Below are 22,216 nucleotides of genomic sequence, written 5' to 3'. Positions count from 1 at the left end.
TTGATACCTTCATAGCATATGTTGGGAACTGCATTTCACATTTCAAGGAATCTGCAGTGATAGCTTGGATTGGGCAAGCCCAAGCAGAAGAGCCTGTAGAATTAGGCTCATCACACCAGGAGAGGTGGTGGTGGAGGTCTCTATTCCATCCCATTCCAAATGATTTCTCATTAACTTGATGAAAGGGAGCAGAAAATAATTATTTTTCTTATTGTGCTAGTAAGTTGCCCAAATATTTTGTTAAACCGAGTTTATGAGTCTGAATGTCATCACCGCAACCATGCTGCGTTTCAAGAATATGTAGTTCATGGTTGTTTATTCTGGGATTTATTTTTTTTGTTTTGTTTTGCTTCTTTGTGTTAAGCATCTTAACTAATTTTACCTGCTATGCCAGCTCACTGTTAGAGACAGGATTGTTTATATCTACCTGGTTTCCTAACCAAAAATGTCTGCTTTTTTTTGGTATTGACTACTAAACCATTTTATTACTGCATCTGTGCAGATAAACTTTCTTCTGCTTTTTCACTGCGGATCTGACATAGCACTGTCTTGCACCTTACCTTTCGCTTACCCAGACAAATCCTAGCCTTCCACCATTACATTAGAGCACTGTGCAAATGAGATGCTCATAAACTTTGCCTATCCTTCCTTTATAGCTAGAAAGCTTCATCAAATATATCTTGTTCCTGTTATCAGTCAGAGAGCTCAGTCTCCAGCTAGATCATGAATTTCAGCTTTGAATTGCCACTACTCTTTCTTATTAGAAATATGTCAGAGAAATGCATTTTTGTTTGTATGTGCAAAAAAATTGCTGGGTTTTTGGCTGGAAATGGAAAGTAGAAATCAGAATAAAAAACATTACCTCGCAGATTCTCAAAGTCCTGCATCAGGCTCCTTTTGGTTGGGGCACGCTGCTCCAGTGGCTGGGTTATCTCTGAACCAGGCTCCTCTGACCTGCGATACCTCATCAAGACAAGTGCTGATGGGAGTGCCCTGTGACTGCTCACCTTGCCTCTGAAAGCTGAACACCAAGGTCCGTCACGGCAAAGTAAAATCTGGCTTAAACTGTCCTGGAGGAGGACGGACAGCTATGACTACATGGCCATTAAAGGGACTGGGACAGTAACTCGGAATCAGGACATTTTTTATACCTAATGCTTTTATTGAAAAGTTATCATCTATGGATTTCTTTTTTGTTTTTTTTTTTTTTTTTCTTTTCTTTTTTTTTTTTTTCTCTGGCTTTGCTTCTGATGTTACCGCTTCGGTAACCTAGTAGTTTGCCCTTGCAGAGTAAGGGGTTTATATTCCCATCTATTCATATCTGCTCGGTTTTCTAGTGAGTTGCTGAGTTATGCAAAGAGACCTGAGACTGTGGCAATACTTTTAGACCCTGTCCCTCTCCAGCTTCTCTGCTCCCTGTCCAGCTTCTGAATAGCAGCACCAAGTCCACCACTGCGAAGGCAGGCAGTGTCTTAGCACCAGAAGGATATGGCAGTGCAGGGACCTGCTGGGAGAGAGCTAGGTTTGGCCACCACTCTATCATATGGCAAAGGTAAGGAGAGGAGAATAGTCTCTCATAATGCTGGAGACAGTAGCTATGTTGTGGAAAGAAAAGAAATATTTATTAGATCTGGAGATTTTACAGTGTAGGGATTATGTCCTGTAAGCAATGCTTTGTTGTCCTCCACGAAGTTTGCTCTAACATGAGCTTAGGATGGCTGGTGACACTTTCCAACTTGTAAACAAAGCATATGGAATGGAAAGAAAATGAAGATAACACTGAAGTTTATCTTAATCTGAAGTTAACCACAAATGAAAGAGTTGCATGACATACCAAAGATTTGGTGTGCTTGTAATTGCTAACCTTGTTTTAAAAAGCAACAGGGACTCATTCTTAATAGCTGCTTCAGTTTTCCTTTTTGTGTATTATTTTCTGAAGTTATTTTTTTATGCAGTGAATCCATCTCAGAGAACAAAAGCCTTTTAAAAAGTTTTTTTTTTCATTGTCCCATACAGCCTCTGCCTTTCTACCTTCATGTTCAAATCATGTTGACATATCCACACAGCTGAAGTTGGCATTTTGACACGTGTACGCATCATTTTCATCTGCTTCCTGGGGCTGACTCCAACGCCTGAGGTTTCTTTTAACACTCTGAAAAGCCTCTGGCTTTGTGCACAGCTGCATTCCTAAACAGTATACCAACTCTGAGGTTCAGGCAATGTTTACTTTGAGAAAGAATTTTTTAATATCAAAAGGAAAACAGTCCTCCTACATTCCATGTAGGTAGATGCTCTTTGCCATTAAAAAAATAATAAAGTAATAATAATGATAGATGAAATTACTGGTTAGGAGGAATAGTCCTAATTACAGTTGAATCATGGCTGTGGGCTGACAAACAGATAAGCACAACATGTTTTGCAGAGCAGGCATGTGATTAAGAATATGTCTTCTTGCTCTGCCCTTCATGAAAACAGGAGTGACTGGTGTTGAGGACGTATTTCATTTTTATTGGAGACCTACTTAATATTTTCAGCCTTGGGGAGACTGGCTATAATGGGACAAATTGTTATCTAGTTTAAGTCCAGACCTCTATAGTGATGATCTAACTGTTGACTTATCAGCAAAGGATGTGGACCAGTGTAGAGTAATTTTTAATTAACAGTTCCTCTACAATTCCTCTACAGACCAGTACATCTGAAAGATATGTTGTTGATGGCTCTCCAAGGCTGAGCTGACTTCAAGCTGTAAGGGAAGTGACCGTTCCACTCTTGCCACTCCATCTAACTAGGTGCTTGGGCTCATCCTTTGCTTTGGCAACAGTGATCATGCAGCAAGTTAATCTGGCTAAAAAAGTTCACTTTTTTTGGGGTAAAGTTCCCATTCTGCCAGATCAGCTGATCGGTCTGTGTGATTGCAGGGCCACACTGTTGCTGGAATTTGCATGGGTAAGGCAACAAGAATGCACATGGGGTAAAGTCAAGGCACCTCACAGATTGGTATAATTTATCTGTGAAAATGCTTTGCTAGATAAACAGTTGCAGACTGGGACCTTGCTCTTGCTGAAATGAGCAATAAAACTCCCATGTGGTAGGACTGGGCTCTTGCTGAATAAATCTGGTGATGCTACAGAAGAAACATCTTTGCTGTCTGTGAGAAATGCATGTATCGTAGAGGTGAGGAGAACAAGAAACAGACATAATCCTTCTATTGTGCAGTTATGGTTCCCAATGCTGAGGGATTAAATCAATTATGGATAATATATGTTCTGGAAATTGAAGCATGTGGCATATGGAGCATGTGGAACACCTTCATGAGGTGGGCAGCAAGGAGCCAGGAGGGAATGGGGGAAAATGTCTTTTTGTATTTGTTGAATTCTGATCTTCAAAAGCATGTCTTATTACCAAGAACAACGGTCGCTGGAAGAATGGTGCCATTAAGGATGATTTTAAGTTCAGGGGTTAATGTGTTATTTTCCCTAAACTTAGAAATGTGCTTTTATTTGTAAAGATTGCTTTCATGGACTATTAACTGATCATTTTGGGAACCAAGAAGAAATCTTTCCAAAGCCATATGAGGATATGTTAGTTTTACCCAGGGTGAATGTGATACAGGCACTCTTCCCTGCAAGAATGACCCTACTTATTTGTCTCCTGCTCAGCAGTTTGTTTTTGCAATAATCCAAATAGATTCAAAGGGAAGGAGGGCTGATCCATTTGTTTTCTTCCCACACAAGATGCATTTCAAGTGTTTTGCACTTTCGCAAATGTTGTGCAATCAATCTCATTCAAGGACGTGCAGTCCACAGTATTTAGTCCTGACAACTGTGCCGACGTGAAGAAAGAAGGTGCAGCTTTGTTGTTCTGAATCACTTCATAAAGACCAGCCAATCCAAACAGATTTTATTTGGGTGTAAGGCTTTTTTTTGGTGTTATTGCCAAGACGGCTTCATGCTCAATTAAAACCAAAACATGCTGAAGCCCTAAACCTTTTAGCAATTCCAGATCTGCTAATGATGTCAGATTGGGCAGTTCCCCACCGAGGAGACATCATTTATTACAGAGGCTGACATCAGTGAGAGACGATGGTTGGCTGTCAAGCTCTTTACTGGAACACGGGAGAACTAAACTCAGTTTTCACCTTCCCCATGCAACCTTTGTGTGACCTTGATGAAACCACTCCGCCCTCAGGCTTGACATCATGGCACTTAGGGAGTTTATGACATACTCATACGCTGGATGGTACCTTCTGAAGAATGGTTAAAGTGCTGCGCAGGAAGCTTGTAATCGTTGGTAATGTGCTTTTGCAATTTTAGAAGGTAGTTTAATTCTGGGTTATATGTTTGGGTAACGTTTCCCCAGCTGTAACGTATTGAAATGTATCAAGTTCCACACAACACAGTAAATGTGCAAGACCACCGGGATCAAGCAGATGGATGCCTCTTTCTCGGAGCCTTCCATTTCTTCTCTAGCACTAGTTTGCCTTCACTTAAGCAATTTGAACAGAAAACAGCAGGAGTGTGTCTTTGTGCCAAATTGTCGTTTTGACTGCTGTTTAAGAAAGGTCTCTGATCATCATTAATTACATCTTTTCAGGTGCTGCAGATGATAAAATTGGGGAAATGAAGTTGATGACAACAAAAGTCAGGAAGAAGAACAGTCTATACCTTTTTCTGAACTCATTAAGTCACCCTAGAGAGTGTGGCTCCTACCAAATTTCACGATTTTGAGGTACCTGTAGTCTCAGTGCATGTCAACCCCAACAGGCATGCTTGTGTTCCACAACTGCTTTTGATAACCAAGTGAATTTTTTCCTTAAAAATAGTAAAGCCTTCTGCCAAATGGCTGTCTGAACAATTAAATTTGAGTTGAAAAATGGAAGGAAAAAATATTCTGTTGGGTCAACCTGAAATTAAAGACTTGTGGCTTTGTTGGTTGGTGAGATCAGTTCTCATCCATCATATTTTTGTAACTAATTATTTTTCCATTCAAAATAAAATGCGTCAAGAAACATATTATTTCAGTGAAAATAAATGTAGGTAAATTTGGTCTCAAAATGTTGCTTCAATATGGAAAATGGATTAATTCAATTTTTGTCTTTTCCAAAATTATTACTTTTTTGGCTGTTCTCATGACAGTAAGGAAAACTCAGAAATTTCAGGAGACAGCCTCTTGTGAAATTATAGTCTAACTTCCCAAGAAGGAGAGAAAGAGAGGAAACACATGATAACAGCAGGGAAGGTGCACTTTCTCAAAATTTGCTGGCATCATAGACTGGGTGAATATGAATATCTGTATTCATGTTCAGCAGTAACTTTTTTACAGAGTTTGTCCCACCAAAACTGGTCAGAACAGTATTTTATGTAAGAATGTGAGCTGCTGAAGGGTAGGAAGGGAAATATATAAGTTTGCCTTTTGCTTAATGACAGAGCTCAGATTTAGTTGGAGTGCCCTGCATACTTTTGTGTTGGTGTGGTGGATCTCCCCCCCAACCACCTCAAACTGTTAAGCAGATTTTTACCCTTTTGAGAAGCTTCTCCTAGATTTCCAGACTGCTGCCAGCATCTGGCAGAGGCCAACCTACCGCACTTCCTGGCTGCAGTGTGTGTGAGCTTTGATGTTAGCAGGATGCACAAGTGGATGCGTGCTTTTTTGTCCGTGTTTACTTCGTGGCTTGTAAGGAAGAGCAACAGGTAACCAGCTGCCATGTGTAGAGTCCTTTCCTTGCCATTGCATGAGCTGGTCTTCTCACCATTTCAGATAATCTTTTTATTCTCCTGGTAGAGGAAATTATCAAAGTCAGTAGTTGACTGGTCTAAAAATAGCAACCCAAAATGTAAGAATCTCAGAGCCCAACTCCTAATGTCTACTTTATTTAGATTGTAAAGCATCCTGAGTTATTTGAAATAGTGATAAAAGGAAATATTGTCTTCCTATTAAAAGACAGAGATATTTTTGCTCTATTTAACAAAGATGGAAGCTTTTTATATGGATTACTTCTGTCATTGTTTTGATATGATATGTTGAAACTAAGAATTTGTATAAATACTGACTCTCTTTCCAAGACAAGTGCCTGATGGTAGAATAGCCTGCTACCCGCTTTTCTTGTGCTAAGTAACATTAATATTCCAGCTTGGGAACAGGCAAAAGAATGTCTCAGAGCTTCATAGAAGGTTATAGACTCTCTCACACCATACATTAGATACTAAACCATGCTGGCATTTATTGTTCTGCAGACTTGTCAAATAATTTTAATGGGCTTTGTTTATCTACACTCATGCCCTAGAACTCCTGGCTAGGCTGGGCAGTGAAAGCCATGCTTGCCAGCAGTCCTGTGGTGTGACTGAAGAGCAAACAATGCATCATGCTCTGCTTGAAGGTGCTTTACAGCCATGGACAACGTTGCCTAGACAGGCAAGGGATGGTTGCAGAACCAAGCTTGCTGTAACCTCTGTATTTCACTGTGTAGGATGATTGTTCTGCACCTTTCCTTAGCCAAAGATTCTGAAGGATCAAGTGGTACTGCTGTGCTGGTGTTATGAACTGGATCAGAAGAGCATTACCACCATCACCTCTTAGTGAGCTTTGATTTGCAGCAGCACAAGGTTGTAATGCTCGTGAGCCTGATTCCTTTTGTATGAAACCACAGTGGAAGATGTGCACATAAACCCCTGCAGCTGCAAATGAATGCTCAGTACTTGGGATCACACTAGACTTAGCATGAGTAAACTGTGGATGTCGGATCCTCAGCAGCAAGTGGTTTGCCCTACAGAGCTGCTCCTATTGACTTGCATTACCTGCTATGAAAGCTGGGTGTACAACTCCAGTGGGACTAGAAAAACCTATCTCCTGCCTATGAGTTACCCTTATGCAGTCTCTGATAGCAAGGAGGAGAAGAGTAGAACCAGAAGACTCAGTCCTGCAGGTGTGAATAAACAAAATGAAGAAAGCCACAACATGTGATTGCTTAGCCTTATTCAGAGCAGTGTTTGCCACAGGTTCTGCTTCAACTCCAGCACAATCACGTATTTGCAAATGTTAATGTGGGTCAGAGGATGAGAAAGATAAGTGAACCTAGTGACACATGGTGGGGAAGAAATTGGATGCAAAGTAGGAATGCAGTGTTTGGACAAGAAATGTTACTGTACTGAGCCAAAGGAAAAGGCTCAAGATCAATCAGCCAGAAGACGAAAAGCTTTAAAGGCAGAAGAAATACTAAAGTTAGCATGTGTGGCTTACTATAAATTGGGGTAATCTGAAACAGATATTCTCTGAAGAATACTTCCAATGTTTCCTGGCTCTGCTCCAGCTACTTCAAAGCCCTGTTATCAGTGAATTGTGGTCCCAGTGTTAGGAAAGCTGGGCGATGTTCTAAGGAAATGTCAGCTTCAGATCACAGTTTCCTCTAGTTTCTGTGAAAAAAGGTCAAATTAGCAAAAGCACTGCCCACACGTCGTCTCTGTCACAGCCCTCCATGGCCCACTTTGTTAATCCTTGAGCTAATCCTTAGCATAGGGAACAAAATTGCTTTGAAACAGTAGGCTATTTGGTTTAGGAAGCAAAGTTTAGAATAATACCCCAGCAGTATGTGTTGCCAAAAATTGGATAGGCTGTAACATTCATTAGAGACATGCAGAACAATTAAGGGAAGTTTTTAATTCCACTCATCCGCTTTAGGATCCTTCCCATCCTGTGGGATCTCTTAGGACATTGAGTAAACCTGTACCTTGCTGTCTGGGTGCTAATTAGTACAAGGTTTGATCAGGTAATTGGGGTGAATAGAAATATTATTTCTGTTGTGTTCTTTATAGGCAACAACATAGGAAATTTCCTCTTTTATCTAAATAGTACCCATGCTGCTCTTCACTGCCTGTTTCTCCGTGGTCTGAAGGGCAGAGTTAGGAAAGGTTTATTGTTTTATGTAATGTGTCTGTTTCACAAATCCAGGTGTTGCTCACATTAAAATACTAAGATTGCTTGGTCTGCCAGGATTCAATCTTGTTCTTCAGAAATGGCTTTGCTAGCAGGTCACATGTAAGAGACCTTTTAGAGGTTGATGTTGCAGTCAACAAACTGTCTGAGATCATTAAATTGAATCACCTCAGTTTGGCTGCTGAAATTTCAATGGAGTTTGATCTGATGTTTGTAGTGAAGATGTTTTACAATGTAATTCTTCAGATTTATTTCAGATCACTTTCATCAGCCCAGGCCAGGAATATGCTGAATCTGTACATTGACATAGCACAACTCAGTATATCAGCTAAGGATCCACTGAGGTATCTGTAGTAGCTATTGCTAGCCACTTAAATGAGGTATCCCTTGGTCCTCACTGCAGTGTGCAGTCTCATCTTGGTCAAATCAATCTGTGGATACATTCCCTTTCCTCTACAGCAAAGCTTTACAGTAGTAGATAGGTAAACACAACGCCATCCCCAGAGCTGAATCAAACTGCATGGAGCTGGAGCTGGATTTCCATGACTCCACATATTATGAAAGCAGAGAAGAGCAAAGCTAAGCTTTGCTAAAAATCCATATATATCTCTCATGCCCATTAAGTTCTTATTAATGCTATATCCTGTGGCAGAAGCAGAAGGAAATACATAATCAAAATCCATTCAATATGTTGGTCTAAAACCAACTCCAAAGACACAGGCTTTTAAGACATGTGATGAAAGGAAATCAAAAGATGATGGTGTTTTGGATGTGTTTATTTTTCCTAGCTCTGGGAGTACTAATAACTGACAGACAGAATCATTTGCTTCACTGATCACGGATGTAGCTGTAGTAATAATACAGGTGACCCTTACAAAACCCTCAGTGAAATTCCACCCCCACAAATGGAATCCTTCCCACCCAACAAAAGTCTATAGAGTTTTAATGGTGTCTTCCTCCTCACCACTGTGTGAGAACAGGCCATCCTGGGGCAGGGATGCACACACATGTGCACTTTGGGTACATTATTGTATGTAGAACAAATGTTTAACCTTCATTATGTCGTTCCAATCTGAAAAATTGCTACCTCTAAAAAGATTAAAATTATAACACGATTATTCATCACCAATTCTTCAGAATCACAGGCTAGGTTCAGATGAAATACAAAAGGCCACATGGGTAGCAAAACATCAGAAAAGGCATGCAAAGAGATGAGGAGAAAGATAGTTGTGTATTACTCAGCTGGACTCATGAATCATGCTCAAGAGTGTCTCAAATATTCAGTTCACATGCTGTTTTTCTGGGGGAAAGGGTAGATGAAATAAAGCATTACAAGTGAGATGTTAGACACTTTGTTTACTGCACTAATAAAAAATGCTCAGATGCTCAGCTGAATATGCCATGAAGACCTATACGAAGCCAGGTAGAATAAGAGTAAGAAAGCTGAAGTAATTGGCAGAGACCCCCTTGCGGATTTGGAAAGGCCTAGTTAAAGCTGCCTCTTTACATTTTTTTACTGCTAGTGGCAAGTTGGTGCTGGTTCTGGGCTTGTTTCTTACTTCTGGCTCACAGCTCCCACCTCTTGTAGAACTGCACAAACTAATTGCTGTGCTGAGCCAGCAATGGTGTTTCATGCACGATCCAAAGAGTCATCTCTCTGAGATTAGGTTGCTTGTCTTTCAAGGTTTGTTTTGCTTTTTTGATCACTTTTGTTATTTTAAAAGGCAAAAAAAAAAAAAAAAAAAAGAGATCGTGGCCAACTGTGAGTACTAAATGGCTTTCCAAAGGTTAACCTTTGTTCTCTTTGTAAGTCATTTATGAATAGCCAGCTATTCAGTTTGTTCAGTTATTGTGAGTCATTTAATTTCAGATTTGGAAGTTTGTCATGAACTATTTGCTCTGTGTTCAGGTAGTCTGACTAGTGGGGTATGACTAGTCTGCAGTTTTGCTGACTGGAATGCTAATAAATAGGAGGAAAGAATTCAACATTTTCGGGATGACTGCTTTAACCCTTGCATGTGAAACCTTTTCTGAGCAAACAGCCACAAAAGTAGCCAACAGGCTTTCACTTTCAGAAAACAGTCTCATGCGCTACAAGTCACTTATTTACAGATGTAGAAAACTACTAAAATGGTTTCTGAGTGCTGTAGAAGTGGTTAATTGTAAACCAGTGTTCAAATAGCTCTTTTAGTGAGAGTGAGACATCATCACATTTCACTGGGGGCAGAAGATGTTGCTTTTGTTTAACATATAGTGGTTGCAGTCTTATGAATATCTGATCCCTAGGGATTTGAGCTTCTTAGAAATAGTACCTCCTCCAAATCCATGCTCTCCTATTCCCAGAAACTCATCCAAAGAGCTAGAGCTTGTTGTAATTGAATAAATGACTGGGTCTATGGAACAGCTTCATCTTAGGCCAGGTCTGAAATTTATCATAACAGTTCTCCCCCGAGGTACAGCATCAGCAAAGAAAATTCAGGGCTCCACTGATGGAAACAATTTTCAAAAAGAAGGAGACCTACTGTCACAATGAGTGAAGACAGACTAGTCATTAGTTTCAAAGTATATGGAGAGGGTAGCCTCATGATTTTTCTGTCTTTATGGTCCTTTTCCATTTAATGCCAACAAAAGTATAACAGACAATAGGCTGTTAAAATAACGTTTGTGTAAAAATAGAAAAATGAATGTTTGATTCTGGAAGAATTCAGATTTCAGGAGTGGCAGAGACATGTATTTTCTTGAGGCTTTGCTGTGGGCTTGCTCCTTCCTAAAGGCAACCCTTTTTGGCCCCATTTAAAGTTTGAAAGGCTCAGTTTTCTTTTCAAAAATGCTCCTTCATTACAATATTAAGGGACATGCCCTCTTCCTTGTGAGGGAGGAGAACTGAGGGTAGTGCTGCTATGTGATCCAGCCTGTGAAGTAGTCTCTGCAACTGCTGCAACCAAAGTAAAGACAAAAGAAATAATTTTGGGACTATGCAGCAGGAGTATTGCCTTAGGCTGCCCCAGGAACTGCTGGACATGGGCTGAGAGCAGTTACTGATTCCAGCAGGACTAGTTGTACAGTCCAGCAGGACTAGTTGTATAGTAAGTGTTTAATGACTGTGGTGCTCACTGTTTAGTACTTAAGAGTAATAGAGTACGCCTTTCCTCATTGTTGTTACTGCAGAGGAGGCCCTGGGTACAATTGTGCTGCAGTTATTAAAGAAAGCCTGAGAAGCAATGGGTATGTTATCTCCTCAAGAAGCAGGGGCATCTCCCCTTGCCTCTCCCATCCTGGGGTCTGACCTTCCTTCCTCAGACCTGTCTTTAATGTCACTTACTGAGAGTTACAAAGTGCAGTGCTGCTGAGAAAGGTCTGGATAATGAAGCCTGCCTCTCGTCAAGGATGGGTCCTGAGAGCCTCCAAAGGACCCCCACTTCCTCCCTAATCTTTCAAAAAAGATTATATGAAGAGGAGATGGGGACTGTCTGTGCGTGTTCATGGAGGGGAGAGGAGGAACATTTCCAAGAAAATAGTTAAATAACTCTCTCTGTTAGCCTGATGCATCCTTCTGCTAGCTGTCTGTTTAGCTGGGAAGATCCCTGCGCACCCTGAAGACGATTTCTGACCTAATTCTCACAACTTTTGGGGTACTGCAGACAACTTTCTTTCTCTTTTTCATTGTCTTGATATTTAGGGAAATTTGCACAAAGCCAGATGATGCAAAGTTAAAGTTGTGAGAAAAAAAAGACTAAAACCAAGGAAATTCTGAATACTGGAGTTATTCCAGCAACTATAACTGTGCAGTCTTTGATCTCCTACATATTTCATGGTTTGCATCACCAACAGAAAATTATCTTTATGTTCAGGTTTAAGCAGAGAGAAGTAAATTAAAGAAATACATCATCCTAATTTTACCCTGAAGATGATCAGAGGTTCTGTCAGATACAGCAGGTGGGGCCAAATTAACAGAAGATACGAACCTTTAAGCAAGGGAACAGTAACATAAGGAATTCTCATGGCTCCTTTTATTGCTAAAGCAGCGAGGTTCATCTTATGGGTATAATTTACTTTGGATATCCCCTGCATGATGGAAGGCCCATGTTTCATAGTGAACAGAGCATTGGTGGGTAGTCCGTGCGAGGTGGAAGCTGTTACTGCTGGTATTGTTCTGCTTGTGACCTTTTGCAAGCAGCTCCTTGCCATAGGTTCCTCCAGTTCCCTCTTCTAAAATGAGGGAAAATAGCTTTTATCTCATTTTAAAAGCACTTTGAAACTTAATATGGAGTAAAGGTTTTGCTTATAGGCTTTTTTAATTTATAAAAAAAACCATGAGGCAGAAAGCCACTTTGTCCCTCAGACCCTTGTAGTTTTTGCCCTCTTTTCTGAGAATGCCAATGACTGAGACCAACTGTGACAATGCTCTTTGAAGTGAGAAGCCTTGTGCCTGTCATATCAGCTGAGAATCCCAAACACACTTCATATGCTTTGGACTCCTGAGTAGCCCAATGAAGCCAAGCACAATGTTGCTGTTATGGTAAGGCCAAGATTTTTGCGCACACTTTTTTCTTTAAATAGGACTGGAAAAACTGCACGAAGAGCCTTTTCTTCTTTTGTCTCCTTTTTCAGTTCCAGACCAAGCCAGACTGTCATGGAAATCCAGACGCTTTTTCAAAAGTAATTGTTTGATTCTGTGTATATTTTTGTGTGGGGGTTACAGTACATACAATTAATGTGATTCAGACTCAGGGTCAAAAGTCTGGGTTGACTATGACTGGACTTCTAATTTCCTCCATACTAAGTCACCCATCCTTTTTCTGAGTCATTTTTCAGCAGACAGTTTCAAGTTTAAAATTAGAAAGTAGAAACATATACCAAGCGAAAAGACTGGTGAGAATACTGCAGTCACAGCTTGTTCAAGTTTTGTGAGCTGATGTAGCAGCAGCTATCTCAAGGGGGTCCCGTTCTAACGTCTGGAACAGATGTCCCTTAAGATATTCATAAGTAATTTAGGACGTAGAACATCTGCAAACCTATATGGCATGAATGCATCATGAGCTGGTAAACATACCCATTGTTGGTGTCAGACAATCCCTTTGTGCAAGCTTGCTACAGATGTCTTTTATAGAGAGTCTTCCACTGTGCACCTTGGTCATACAAGGCCTTTGGAGCACGAGCAAGTGCTACCAAGCAACAGCAGTGGCATATGTTATGCACATGGGTCTTTTCAGAGAGCATGGCTCCCTTGCTAGAGGTCTTTGGCACTCACCAGCAGGCAAAGGTTACAAAGAAGACCCTCACTAGATGCATTTGAAAGGGAAGCTGAAGACCTGAAGCAGAAGTGGTAAAGTCACTCACTCTCCTGACTCTTGTCCTTATAGTGGTACACTGAATTCTTTTCAAAGACAGGTCTGGGAAGATGTTTATCAAAAATTAGATCATTTATCACACTACTGAGCTAGTACCTACTCCTCTTGGTTATTTAAAATCTATTCAGTTAAAATACTGATGTTCAAAAAGCGGGGCTGAATAAAGCTGAGATCGCTGTGTACGTGAATAAAAAGAGCACACAATCTGTCAACAATGCCTTTGAAAGAAGTTGAGAGAGTCTATTCTGATCACATAGCTTTCTCCCTTGTGTAATTCCCTTTGCACTCCAGTCTAAACTTGTGGTGTCCACACCCTGCGCTCTCTTAATGGCCACCAGACTCACAAATGTTTTTAAATAGTATTTATGTTATAGTAGTTTATGAGAGACCAAGTAATAGAAAGGGACAAACAGATTGTATTGTAACATAGAAAGGAATAAAATGATTGTCTACTGAAGTTAATATAGAATCTCAGTCTGGATCTTTCACCTTTTCTGTTGACTAGTTCTTGAGTTTCAAGCAAAATCTTTAACTACAAGTCAAATATGAGTTCAGAAAGATGTCTAGGCAATGACATTCTTGGAATTCACTTTAACCATCCAACAAATACAGGGTAAGTATTGCCAGAAGAGGGATTCATCTATCTGAAAGACATAGAACATCAGCTCACTAGAAACAAAAAGGAAACAAAACCACTTGAAATGTCTGTTAAGTGCTTAAGCCCTTAGCATTTAAAACTGAAGATGTAGCCTCTCTACTCCTCAATTTCCACCTCTGTAAAAAGGGGTGACTTTAATGCCTGTTCATGTAAACTATAAATATCAGTTGTGCCTCCCAAAGATGCTCATATGTCATGGTAATAGACACAACAGGAGGTCCTCAAATGTCCCATTGAAGTCAGCCGGTGGTTTGTTGTTTAACTTCATGAAGACAAGATTTCTCCATGGCCAAGAGGCTGTTAGAAATGTTCTCTCTAGGCTACATATCACAGTAAAAGTTCCAGATATTAAGCCAAATGTTAGCAAGTGAAACGGAGAATGGGTAATGCTTTCTGACAAGGCCAGGTAACAAGCAGTTGCAGTTTCCATTTAAGAGATAGCTTTCTCTCAGACACCAGTCAGTCTAATTAATGTTTGCAAATAGCTTGCATTTTCCTGAAGAAGGGAGTATAAAAACAAAGGAGGAACTTCCCCAAAATCACTACTATGTGTAGTTGTTTTCTGTAAGAGTTGGCACTGGGGTTTGCTCCTAGTAAGAATCCCAAACTGAGGATGGTTTTCTGAAACCTTATACGACTTGTTTAAAATGCCAGCATCTGAAAACTAGTTTAGATAACTTGTGTTAGGCCAGAAAGGAGGCAAATGCTGGATTATGCTGAACCAGATCAAACTGATGAATTGATGCTTTTATAGAGGAATAGAGTTGTACTGAAAAGATCTAGTCTTGGTAACTTTTTGTCCTACTTGGAATTGCAAACTAAATGCACTTGTTCCCTTCAGATTTCCTATTTCAGCATAGACGTTTAAACAATCGGTTGCTGTTCAGAATGTTTTGTAATGATGCTAACCATCTGCTAACCTACATGATTCCTTGGGAAAAAGTAAGCAATTAAGAATATACCTATGATATTTGCTTGGAAAATCTGTACAGTTGTATTGTAAAACTTTTGGAAGCATTTGGCAGCATGAATTGTTTGTGAAAGAAGCAGTGCAATACAATTAAATGTGGAGGAATGAGACTGTATAACTTCCATACCTAAAAACAGTGGCTAGGTTTATTCTTTATAAGGAAGATCAGTGTTTTCTGTTTCACTCGATGTCACTTACAGTTGCTCTTATGTCAAATAGTTTGTATAGCATATACAATAACAAAGCCAAAATACTTTTGTGCCTTTGCATCTGATTTTTTTTGCCATATTTCTAAGATAAATAAATTGGAATACTAAAGCCAAAGAAGAAATATTCAACCCCTAATTTTTTGTTAAAGTAATCATGGTTTGGAAGTGCATTAGGTGCTATCCAGAATATCTTTCTGTCTCTTTCTGATAAAGATCAACTATTCATGTTTCATTGAGCAGAAAAAGCTTTTTAAAGGGAAGGAAAGAAAAATATGACAAAGAAATGAAAATATGTTTCTAAAACCCACAGCTTCTAAGGCATCTCAGTGACAATCTCAGTATAAAAACCTGACTGAGCAGCCTTTCAAGTATGGGTAATTTTTTACTTATGGAAGTGTTTTTATAAAGTGCTTACATTTAAGGTTCTTGCAACAATATTTGCTGACTTTGCTGAAATGTTGCAGATTAGCTTTCATGACCATGATTTTTATATACAGCATAGTACTAAATATAAAATAAGCTTTAAGGCATTATGATGAAGCAAGAAATGATGAGTGACAACTTCCCTAACTCATCAATTGAAGACGCTTGCGATGAAGACAAAGAACAGTTTCACAGAGAAAAGCAATTTATGCCGAAAAATAACTCTGGTCAAAACTCTATGAAAAGGGAGAGTTTGTATGACTCAGGATGGAATTGCTAGAATACCCTGACATTAAAATCCTGTCATTTTCTGGAAAAGTTATGTAGTGGTTCTAATGGACACAGGAACAACCTCTATTTTGTTCTTTCTCTCGAAAAATGAGCCTGTGCTTTCCAAACAATAACGCCTCCTGACACTGTGTTGAGCCACTCATGTAATAAAAGCTCCCAAGGAAGCTTGCCATTGACTTAATTAACCTCCCTCTTTCCTAAAACACTGAGATATTTTTCAGAGGTCCAGGAGAAGCTTGATTGATGGTAAGCATCTTTGAAAGGTTTATAGTGAGATTTGTAATGACGTTCACTGCTGTGTGTGCTTGTCTCAATGTGCAGGGATGCAAACCCATGGGGCAGGCACAGCCTACACCTCTGGGGTGATGCTCAGGTGGACTTTCAGCATTGCAAGATTCCAGAAGGACATTTGATGTAGATTCAGCCAGCTTTCATTTGTATTGGAGGGCAGGGGCAGCAGCCTTTTATCAACAATCAGGAACATCCATCCAGTCTCTTCTTAACTGCATCTACTACCATATCTGAGGTTTGTGATATTGATGCCTCTTGTATCTTGCTGCACAACAGTTACAACATATTCAGGACTTAATAATCAGCATTTCACCTGTTGTTATGACTTTGAACTTGCTCTTTATAATGCAACATGTTTCATCAAGTTGTTCTGGTTTTAAGAAGTTTGAGCCCTACAAGAACCTCACGCTAGATAGCTCTATCTGTTGCTGCTTTTAGCCTTCTAAATAGCAGAGTTTTTTTGCCTGCTCAAGTTAAGTGTGAATAGTGTTTGACCCATCATACTGTTTAAATAAGCTTAGGTAAAATCATCATTTTTCTTACATGATTTTGTTTAGTGGCAGAGGAACTATAAACTGATTTACACTAGAGGTCTAGCTTGTCCTATTTCCTTTTGTTAGCCTCCATTTCACTGGGGGAAGAACATGTGAGCTAATATGAAACAAAATTATAGTGAAAACAGGTTTTATACTTTTTTTAAAATGTTAGTTGTATGTTAAAAAGCTTTGTCACTATTTGCACATTACCTGCTAATTTAGATTTTGTAATACGTTATGCCACTTAGTCATGAAATAGCACTCTGAGCAGTCAGAAGAAGGCACAAGACTCTCTGTCCTGAACAAGTTCATGGGCAAGTTTCCCCCAATCCTCTCATGCACTGTTAGTGTAGACAATGGAAGAAGCAAATTTTAATTGATTCTTTCTATTTTGTTTTTGTTATCCATATAGAATTAAGTTGGGCTTGGACATTCTTGCTCCTAGCTCTTTCGTAGTATAAAAATGTGTTTAATGAAAACTACAGTTATGAGGCTATCTAAAATAAATAGAAAGGAGACTGATAGCCTTTCAGCAAGGGTAGGTAATTTCTACTGACTATTCTACAGTCAACACTGTCAATGTTAACTGTTACCAGTGATATTTCAAATGCATCATGTACTCAATGTAAATACTATAGGAACCTGAGGCTGCTACACTGAGGCTAATGAGACCAAAGAAAAACGTGTAAGAAGGTCTTCCTTGCAGTAGTTTTTCTCATAGCTTTCTAAAGTCTTAGGAAAATAAGCTTAATGTAAATATATAAATATATAAATTATATGCATGTGTATGTATATACTTGATAAATTTTAATTTAAAATTGAAGAGATAGGCATTTTTTTTCCAAAGGGGAAAAAAACATGAATCCTTTGTGTAAAGGATTTTATGCTGCTGTTTCCAGCAGTACATCTAGAGACATTCTGAAGATAACTTTCATGTGTGATCTTTTGAAAAATGAATGAATAATCTGTGTCATATATTTGTGCAACAAAACAAGAAAAGACAACTTTGTATAATTCTGTGCCAAAACAATGATTGGAGGAGACAGTCAGTACAGTTTTATGGCTTTTAGGCCATAGCGCTTCTTTCAGTTCATTCTGTTCCAACAACTCAATGCGAGTGATGTCCATGCCCTGGATGGCTTTATTCAATTAAAGCTGCTTCTCAAGGTCTTGGGTCCCTGTGGTGGAATCATGCAGTGCAGACATGTGCATCCGCTGAACTCGAGCTGTATTTGCTGCCAGCTCATCAGCTTAAGGTCACTTAAGTACTTTCTAAGGGGAAGAAATTACTCCAAAGAATTATCTGCTGGCCTGGCTCCTTCAGACAGGAAAACTGCTAACTTTCTCAAAACAGTGCTTTTGTATGCATTGGTTTATCTCGTATTTACAAGTTGCTTCCAGCCGGGTGCAAGCTGCGACTTATATCTGTGTTCTGCCAGCAAATCTTAAGATGGCAAGGCTCATAGGTCTGAGTGTCTCACCTCACCTATGTGAGCAGCTGGTGAGCAATGAAACTGTGAAGTGATGGATGCTTCTCACAAAGCAAGACAGCATGCAAAAACACTGGTCTTCCCACTTAGCATTGAGTTGCCTGAATATGTATAATTCTGGTTTCCTATATAACATCAAAGAGCATGAGCTAAGATTATGAGAGAGTCCAGCGGGGGGCTGTGAAGATGATGAGGGGGCTGGAGCATCTCCCTGCTGAGGAAAGGCTGAGAGCACTGGGGCTGTTCAGCCTGGAGAAGGCTGAGGGGGATCTTATCACTGCATACAAATGTCTTCAGGGCGAGTGTCAAGGGGACGGGGCCAGGCTCTGTTCAGTGGTGCCCAGCGACAGGACAAGGAGCAACGGGCACAGACTACAACAACCGAAGTCCCATGTGAATATGGAGAAGAACGTCTTTACCTTGAGGGTGGCAGAGCCCTGGGACAGGCTGCCGAGAGGCTGTGGGGTCTCCTGCTCTGGAGACACTCATAACCCATCTGGATGTGACTCTGTGCAACCTGCCCGAGGGGAACCTGCTTCAGCAGGGCTTGGACTAGATGATCTCCAGAGGTCCCTTCCGACCCTGCCCATTCTGGGATTCTGTGAAGATTGGATAGGATTAAATAAAAGAGCTGAAGGAGGATATGTTGGTAAAATTGATACAGTTACCTTCTTTTAGAGAAGTAATCACACTTCACTATAATTTGATTAAATCTTGGCCTTAAGCAACTTCAGCCCTAAATGACACAATCCATCCAAGAGTTTAACATACTTTTCATTTACAGAGTTTGTAAGTTTTTTTTCTCCTGAGTGTTCCTATCTAGACAGCCATAAAAAAGGTACACTCTAGTAACCAGTAGTTCCTAAATAACTAATTTCACCATGTGAAAATTCAGAACAGTGTTAGTTAAGAACAGTTGCATAGCCTTAGATCTTACTAACACAATGAAACCCAGAATGACCCACTGTCTAGCTGACCGACTACTTTAACTGCATGCTACTCGAGTTCTGTGTCTAGCAGACTTGGTGATAGAGAAGCGAATTTTCACTGGATCATCAAGAAACATTTTTGACCTAGGGTCAAATTTTAACTCTCTTCCACTTCCTGCTGAGATGCTGAGCTGTTCAAAACCAAAAAAGGTTGCCAACATAAAAAAAGCAATTTTACACTCACGCTTTTCTGTCAACATTCTCAGAAATGGCTTAACTGTTTGTGGTCAAACTTAGCATAAACTGTTTTAAGAAAAGCCAGGTGGAGAAAACTGAATTCTAAAAAGATGAGAAAACTGAGTAACGGGAAAAAAGCACTCAACCCTTGGAAATGGAAATGCTCAGATAGTGTGACTTCTGTTTTATCCCAGATAGACTGTCTAAAACCTTACTTTTATCTACTGCTCCAGGTAGCAACAATAATGGCGTCTGCTCTGTCCAGGGTGGGAGAGAACCAGGACCACGCAGAGTACGGGTGAGGCTGGCAGACCTCAGGTTGGGGGAAACAAAGATTAGTAGTCAGAGCTCAGTATCATCCGGCAATGGTTAACCCAAACACCAGCCCTGAGCAAGGGCTTGGCTGTGGCTTCACATCCAAATTGCTGCAAGGAGGAGAGAGATCTCTGAGTGCTGGTCTGCTGAAAAACTCTGTTTTGCTTCTGTCCTGTGGCAGGATGACTCTATTTTTCTAGTCTGTGATGTTTTGGTCTTTCTATTTAAGGTGAAAAACCTCAGAAACTGTATGTTTTCTTTAATGTCTCTTAGTGTCTTCAGTCTGAGAGGATGCAGCTATTATTTATATACACCAGCCCTTTGTTCTTGTTTAGGCTGCTGTAGCTTGTCTGAAATTACTCATTGGGTTCATGTCCCTGAAACTGGAGTAAGCTTTGTGGCATGGTATCCACACTATAATACATCCCCAGCTGGAGTTCACTCCGGCGTAGTTTCCGAAAACTTGAGGCTTCCTGAGAGAAAGAGGTTGTGATAGGAAAGATGCAGCAATCTTGATTATCCCTGTCGTGACCCAGACTCCAAGACAGGCATCTCAAAGTACTGAAGTCTACTTCTCCCCTGAGATCCGCACGGAAATGACTCGATGAAATGTGAGTGATTCTCATCTTGCACAATGTGAACTCATTTGAGTAAAGCAAAGTAACGTTACACAACTCCCTTACAGCATGTAGCAAGTGCTTTAAGAACCTGCTCTTTGGATGCCAGGCAGGCATTGGTGGTAGGGTGTATTGCCAGAAACACGTTATAGACTTCCTGGCAGGGCTCTGCAAGGCAGGGCATGTGCCCTGTACATGCACAATTTAAAACCAAAATGCACTTGCTGATGATGCTAGTTGCAGGTGCTGCAGGGAATGGCTCAGTGGGGTGGTAAAAGGTGGTGAGGCAGAGCAAGCAGCCTGGTTCATCTGGGCTGCTGGGTGCTTGGAGCCTGTTTGAAGAAAACTCCTTACAGCAGCTGGGTGCATTTGGGGTTGCTGGCTTTTCTTGCAGGAGGGGGAACTGCCTTTCAGACAGAGGGGCTCCAAAAAATCCAAGGGGTCACAGTGGCATGAAGCAACTCAACCAGCATTTGCACAGCTGATGGGAGGAATGGAGAGAGGCAGGGGTGATGGTATCTCTCTTTGGATGCTTGCTGGGCCAGTGCTAGGCAGTTCACATTTGTTTTCACAAAGGGTAGTGGAGTTGGGAAAAAGGGACACAAACTTTATGGTAAGGCCTGGCAAAAATTCTTTAGAGTGGGAAATTAAAAATGCTTGATTTCTCTGGCATAACAACAAGACTTTCCTGTTGTAAATGAGTTAGGGGTCATAACTACCTCAGTCAGGAGGAAATAACAAGATTTCTTTAACCAACCACTTGGTGTGAAATACTCCAGAAAAAGTCACCTTTTAGAACTACAGTTCCAGCTTTATGGTAGTGATTAATCTCTGGTGTTTGGTGCTAAATGGAGCCGTAATTTCTCCATATCTTTATATTTTCTGGAGCATCATTATCGAATGGGTCTGTTTCTACTTCAGTTTTACAGAGACTGCAGGAGCTCTGTCACTTCCAAAATTTTTATTAATGATTTGGGAAGAAGTGCCAATGTTTAGATAAAGATCTGTGTTGACACAATGGTTGTTGGAGTGACTGTTCCTGGGGCAGTAAGACTGAAGCCTAAATGCAAGCTTTTTTTCAAGTAACATTCATTGAATTGACTACAAGACTGAGAAAAATTCCCTGCCTTGTTTTATACAGGATGCAGACTGAATGACCTAAGGGCACTGATTTGCCTTAAAATAGAATTAGTCATATCGCTTGTGTGAGTAAAGTAAGCAGCAGCAGACACACCCATGGGTATCTGCATAATTTATTTTAAACCACTTTAGGCAGCCAAAGAATATGAGATTGAGGAGAATTTAGGTTTTAAGTTTTAAGTTTAAGGGGATGAGTTTCCTTAGATTGTCAGTGGGACTGTCTGCACATGCCTCCAGCGGCACTGCAGAGCACCTAGGTGAGCTGGCTAGAAATACAGTATTCATCATCATCATCTCCAGAGGTTACTTGAAGCCAAGGAACACCCTTACACAGCATATTGTATTTTAAACTACCAAACTAATAGTATTTTAACGTTTATAGTGGTTTTGGCAGCAGTATACAACTTTCTCATTGAGAGTGTAATAAATGATAGCAATCTCTGATTTGATTTTCTCTTGATATTTTGAGTGACCATTGTAAGAATGGCAGACTTCATACCTAAAGTTTAATTTTGGCATGATTTTAAGGGATGGGGTGCTGTTATAGTCAGCAATAATATGGTGCAAAATAGAATACTGCCAAGTCTTGGGAGTTACAAAATATTAGATATTCATGTCCCATGAAATTACAGATTTGAGCCAAATGCAGAGCACAGAAATCCTGTTTTTTTTTCAATGGAAAGATAGAGTGTGAGTCTGAAACTGTATCTAATTACATTCTGTGTGTTGGGATGTCAGCATTAGTATAAAACCTCTCCCCAGAAGGGCAAATCCACAGAGAAAAGGACAACATGAACATGCAACAGCAAAACAACTAGAATAAATGCATA

General features: G+C 40.2%; 1 protein-coding gene across 10 annotated transcripts in view; it reads left to right on the top strand.

The window, feature by feature from the left end:
• The window catches only part of SLC30A10 (solute carrier family 30 member 10), a 146,301-nt gene that overhangs the window by 50,577 nt on the left and 73,508 nt on the right, over positions 1-22,216 (top strand). For 4 of the 10 annotated variants that reach the window (XM_080408552.1, XM_080408549.1, XM_080408551.1 and 1 more), the window contains one exon: positions 4,594-22,216. This exon is cut by the window's right edge and continues 42,460 nt beyond it. The exons of 5 other annotated variants lie outside the window; for them this stretch is intronic. The gene's annotated coding sequence lies outside the window, so the exon portion shown is untranslated. Of the gene's footprint in view, positions 1-869 lie in introns of all 10 variants that reach the window. One more of the 10 variants, XM_080408550.1, reaches the window with a different exon arrangement.

The sequence above is a fragment of the Falco punctatus genome (genome assembly GCF_963210335.1).
Source record: "Falco punctatus genome assembly, chromosome: 12".
In the NCBI taxonomy this organism is placed as follows: Eukaryota; Metazoa; Chordata; class Aves; order Falconiformes; family Falconidae; genus Falco; species Falco punctatus.
Note: the sequence above shows the minus strand (reverse complement) of the source record. Positions and strands in the feature narration are given on the sequence as shown.